Here is a 6,637-nt window from a genome sequence, read left to right as displayed (position 1 = left end):
TTTAAAAACACTTGGTTTTGTATAATAATACTTCTTAATATATTTTGCACGAATTTCTGCATAAAATGGACACTGTAGTAAAAAATGAAATTCGTCTTCAATTTCTTGTAAATGGCAACAAGAACATAATCTATTTAACCTTGGTATATTTCGTTTTCTGCCATATTCTATATTTAAATTATGTGAAGAAAGTCTTATTCTTGAAATACCTTTTTTATACATCGATAGGCCTAGTAAGATAAAATTGCAGACAAAAGTTATCAACTAAATGTTGGTATAATGATCCCCTTGACATATCTTTAATTCTGTTAATAATTTCTTGTTTATAAACATCTTTAATCCTATTCTCAATAATACTGTAAGTATAACAATCAACGACAGATTCATGCCATAGATAAGCTAAACCTATTTTTTCTAGCTCAGTTTTAATACTTATTATCCATTCATCATTCATTTCCATTCTTTGTTCTACACAAGCTTTTAGTATACAATTTGAAGTATTTTTCAATTTTAACCAATACTTCAAAATTTTTAATGTTCTAGTTACGAATAATGGAAACCTGCCTAATTCAAAATATACAAAATCATTAACTGTCGTTTTATTTACCCCTAGTATTCTTTTGCAGAAATTTGTATGCACTTTTTCTACAACAGGAGCTTTATGATGCCCCCATATTTCACTTGCATATCATAAAATACTATTAATGTATGTATCAAACACTGAACATTGTATAATAACATTAAAGTGGAGAGTCAGAGGAAGGTCTGACTACGTTAATATGCAGTGGAGAGTCGAAGGATATCTGACTAGGGATAGGTATAATACATCCTATGGAATTAATCAAGATCTACACACAATTAATTAAGTAATGAATATTGCACACTTACCATAACCTTTAACCCTAGCCCTACCTAAAATAATTTATTTCATAAAAGTACAAAACGACGCATTTAGGATTAATTATAACATGTTTTATCAAACCCTAAACCTCGTATAAATAAAACCACTTCGTTTATATCTCTTTAATAGCTTCATTGCTTGAAAATAGATCGATGTATGAACAAACCCTACAGTTTCAGAAGAAAACTTAATTAAAAGGCAGCTAACATCATTCCATTAACTCTGTTTGCATAAATTAAAACCTACGTAAAACACCGAATACATTTTAGTTGATTTAAACACATTTTTATTGTCATAATTCAAAGCAAATAGTAATTGAAACAAATTACAACAACAGCTTTAAAAATATATATTGATAATTTGCTTAATTAGCATGTCATTTCGATAACTATGGGAAAATGTTCATAAAAATACTTTCCATGCAGTTACCAAGACTCAGCGAATTTCGGCTAAACTATATTAAGTCTGATTTAAGATTTAGTTGTTTTTTATTGTGTCCTCTCTCAATGTCCAACTATCACTCAAATATTGATTGTATCAGAGACTTGTATATCACATGTGATATACAAGTCTCTGATTGTATGGAGGTTGAACATAGTTGGTAATTAATCAATTACTGTTACGTATATTTGTACACATGGACTTGTGTAAGTCTATTTCCTGTAGTTCGGGATTCCCCTTGAGCATGCGCAGACAACATGCTTGAGCGTGTAACGTATCAAAACAAACGTCATCTGAGAGTCCATCGTCCGGACAAAAACTATATATCCAATGATAGGAGACACGAAGAAATAAGAAAAACTTCAGAAGTGAGTACACGACAACTATTTTTGGACAGACCGATGACCATAAATAAATATTTCCTATGTTGTGTGATAGAGCGAAAAAGGAACGACAGCAGACGGCAGTCGAGTTTGTTGCCATATTTAGAATCAAGGACGCTGTGTACTGTAGAAATTTCCATTCCTCCAGGCGAAAATAATGTTTTATTGCTAAAATCCTGATCTTTCCTTTTAAAATGGGTCTCGTTGACTTAGTATCTCGAAGATCCAATCACAAGTCAGCCTCGCAAGTGACAGCCGAGAAATTTATTTTACTGTGGAAACCGGGGAAACCCTTGCGATCACAAAAGGCCTTGTTCCGACTGCGCTTGTCGATCACTGAAGTTGTATGTTCTCACAAGACAAAACGAGAGCGAGAACACCTGTGTGTCGAGCACCATTGTCTTTATTCTGCTCTGCGGCTTTGTTTTGAAAACAGGCAAGCTCTTCGATGTGCTGCAGCAGATATACTGAACGAAATTCTGCACTGTGAGGGTGGCCTTCAACCTATTTTTAGCATTCTTCTTCCTGGTCACGTGATTAAGTCAAACGTAAACATCAACATTCACACGTTGTATCCACGATTTTCAACAAGAATCTTTCATAAAGAAGCGACAGATGCTTTTGAGTTTTATTTGCACAATGTCTGTGAGTTGGAATACCTAACGAAAAATGGCAAACGTGTAATTAACACTGAATTTGACAACTGCGACAGTTTTACACCCCTTATCGCTGCCTGTATGAGGAGAGAACCGTCCCTCATACTGGTACTACTGAGATATGGCGCTGACCCTTTTTGCGCAACCATTGATAAAGATCCTCCCTTGGACCCCATCGACACTCTCATCTCCGGTCTGAATAGTGTGATCTTGTTCAAAAACAGTTCCGTAGACGTAGAAACACGGGCAGCACTAACGGCAGAGGAATCAAAGGGCATGCTTTGTTTACATTTGATTTTCAGGGCTGTCAAAAATATTTCATTTTCACACAATAAACACTTTGAAACACAAATAGACGAGGAGCTGACAGAGAAAAAGAAAGTGTATAATCTTCATCCACGTCTCGCGGCAATGATCGACACAGAGAAATTCTCGGGTGTGAGAAATTTACAACATCTCTGTCGATTGACCATTCGGGAGAGTATTGGTCACAATCCTGTGGCTATTTCCAGCCTGCCTGTCCCTTCTGTAATGAAGCAGTATCTAGACCTACAGATTGATTAGGAACATAAGATACTTAACCAAGACGAGTTAAATATATGTTTTATACAGCCTTTGATTTTTCACAAATCAAATTTAAATTATTTCATTCAAAATATGTTTATATGGATTTTATCAGATACTATGTTATTTGTATCACATAGAAATAAAACTCATCTAGCATAAACATGTGTCAATATTGTAAACAAGTGATATCTTGAAAACTATTTATTTTTTAATATTCTTTAAGCAGCTGACCTTACACCAGAACTAAACAATGGTCCATCTATTCTATGCAAAACGCATATGCAAACAGCAGCAGATAGCAATAATTGCCAGTATTTATATTATAACTAAATTCGTCATCATCATCATCATCATCATCATCGTCGTCGTCGTCGTCGTCGTCGTCGTCGCCACCACCACCACCATCATCATCATCATTTTGCGTTCTATCATATCTACATGTATCGTGACGTCGTCACTAATGTAGTTCTCAAATATCATTTTGAACTGAAAGGAGGTCGATTTTTATTTTTAAATTATTATTTATTTGATGTGGTATCAGTTTTAAACTATAATTATTTAATATCTATTTAAGAAGCAAATTTAATGTATATAATACATCTATAACCCATTCGTTGTGTACATATTGAACTTTTTTTCTGGTAAAAAGACAGTAAGGGTTATCTTTATGTTTGTTAACTACGGATATTTTACTTGCATGTAAATGTATGTATTTTTATTTGATTTTAAAAGTTATTTATTCCAAATGTTGTAAACAATAATTTATGGTATTTATATACATGTGTATTCAGGTATGCAAACGAATCCTATCATGACAGGGACAGAAAAAATTCCTCAAATGTTGTTTTAATATCAAGCCATTCTCCAGGAAAATCTTTTATAGTACTTAAGACTTAGTCCGAACTCTGTTTTAAAAAAACTGATAAAGAAACAAGGGGAGACAACTCTGCCCAGTTACGTTTTTTCTTTTGATTCGTGTAATTGGGCATCAAACAATATTAAATGATATGTTGATGCTATTTTATTGTCTGTCCCTGCTGTGATCCCGTTGAGGTACAGAGATTCACTATAAGATGTGAAGGGTCCTTGTTTTTTTAAGGTTCTCAATCTTCTCTTCATTAAGACATTTCATGTCTTAAGAATCAATATGCAAACCTGTCATAATCTGATTACTTAGAACTGTGATCAATAGACTGTTTGATCCGTTTAACTTAATTTAATCAGAAACTATGAGTCTATGAAATATAATAAATTATTTTAGAATTTAAAGAGACGAATGAAGTATAATGATTTATTTTAAAATCTATCAAAATTATGATACGGAAATTTATATTCAAAGGGCAAATGTGTTATATAGAAATACAGATCTAGGAATATTTTTGGATATAAAATCTGATATATATTTTTAGCTAAATTTTAAAATAATTTATTATATTTCAACTATATGGATGTATTGATTAACCAATAGCAGCTGTATTTATATATTTAACCTCATTCCATGTTACACTATCTTGATAATAGAAAGTGACTTAATTTAGTAATTGTAAATTAAATTTGTGTATTTTTCACATTCATTAAATCTGCGATTTATTTATTGAAATTTGTAATTTATAGATGATGAATTCGGGATTAATATTGTTGTCCGGTAATGCATTATTTTTATAATTTGAAGTCCGTTCTTCAGGCAGCAACGTCACATCGTGTATCTGTATGGTTTAAAACCCAACACACTTTTTTTGGCACGCCTTACACGTGTACATACCTAAGACACATATGGTATTGTACATACTATATGAGACGGGTATACTTACCTCAACATGCCACCCTAATGTTGTACCATGATATCCCTGATACTGATGATAAAATCCAGTTCAGAACAAATGTAGACTAGTTTTTTTTTTTAAATGTGGAAAGTCTGGTATGGACTGGACCCGGAGGAAATTCGGGCTAGGCTAGATGAATAAATGCAACGGTTAAAACACACACCCAATGGATATCTGTGTAAACGGTTAAAACACAGATTTCACGGATGTCTCCATCATCGGTGTGCAACATTTCAAACTTATTTTTCATTCAAATGCCTACAGTTTGAGGTGTGACAGAATTCTTCCTGCACATTAACGCCATACAGCAGTCAGAAGTATTTCATATTAACTCACAGCCAATCTAAAATACTTGTAATTCCTTTCAAATGCTGACATTGTCACATAGCATGTACTCCATTTTTATCAAAGCCAATGTATTGAACTCACGGGCTTGTTCATCCTTTTATTCTTTGTTTTTACGGTGTTTAAAAATGCTGATATATTTTTGTCGAATAAACTGTTATAAACCTGTTTTTGTTTACTTTATTGATATATAGTGTAAACCATTATTATCACATGTATACTTATCTACTTAGGCCTATATCTCTCATATCTATAAAAACGAAATTGCACCAAGTCATTTTGACTGTATGCACTGTATCTGTTACAAATTTGAGAGGAAATGGTGACGCCTACACCTATAGGCCATTAATTCTATCTTACGTGAAACGAAGGGAATTAAGTGACTCTGATAGATTGGACTAACCAAGTCTGGCTGGAACAGTGACGTCAGTTCCGTAATTACCCCTGATGTCGTGATGACGACCCAACCTCACGAGAAACCATGCAACCCTCGCTGATGTACTGATCAATATACTTCCAAGTTTAAAAGCCATTGAAAAATATGGTACCACTATACGGAAGCCGGATAGGACCAAATAGAAATACAATAAAACAATCGTTCTCGTAATTAGTCGTTATTACTAGAAATAGAGACTTGTATATCAGATATATATCAGATATACAAGTCTCTGCTAGAAACAAAACATTATATTATATTACTAAAACAAGGGAGAATACCTAACAAATTTCATTTGTACTAAACAAAACTACCACCCTATCTATGGTGACCGGTAAGGACCGTCTCACATTCTCACTCTGACTTAAAAGGACGTGAGATTGTAAAAACGCAACCGGGGTTCGATTCCCCGATCGGACATGGACAGATATGGGGTCACCTGCCCGACCACGTGGGATTTATCTGGGCCTTTTTCAAACAGCGATACGTATACACCTCGAGCGCACCTCCATCTGAGAAAACAAGAGTGATATATGTACAAGATAATACACAGACACAATATTAGGTAAATATAAGTTTCATCTAATTTAAATCAAATCTCATTACTACGTTATAGTGTAATGAGAGATCTTATTTTAATTTCAATTATATAAGTTGATATCTCTTGTTTCGCATTTGTTGTGAAATTAAAAATACAGATTCAATGTTCTATGTAATCATATAAAAAAGAATGATTTTCATTAGCTGCATGGGGGCCGCGGTGGCCGAGTGGTTAAGGTGTCCCGACACTTTAACACTAGCCCTCCATCTCTGGGTTGCGAGTTCGAAACCTACGTGGGGCAGTTGCCAGGTACTGACCGTAGGCCGGTGGTTTTTTCTCCGGGTACTCCGGCTTTCCTCCACCTCCAAAACCTGGCACGTCCTTAAATGACCCTGGCTGTTAATAGGACGTTAAACAAAAACAAACAAACATTAGCTGCATGCTGGGTTTTTTTGTGTTCTTCTTTGTAAAACTAAAAATATCTTTGCCATGGGGAACACCCTAACGATTGTAAAAATATTGAAGTTTCTGTGATTAATCGCCG

This window comes from Pecten maximus, chromosome 6 (assembly GCF_902652985.1).
Source record: "Pecten maximus chromosome 6, xPecMax1.1, whole genome shotgun sequence".
Classification (NCBI taxonomy): Eukaryota; Metazoa; Mollusca; class Bivalvia; order Pectinida; family Pectinidae; genus Pecten; species Pecten maximus.
This window is presented reverse-complemented; position numbering follows the sequence as displayed.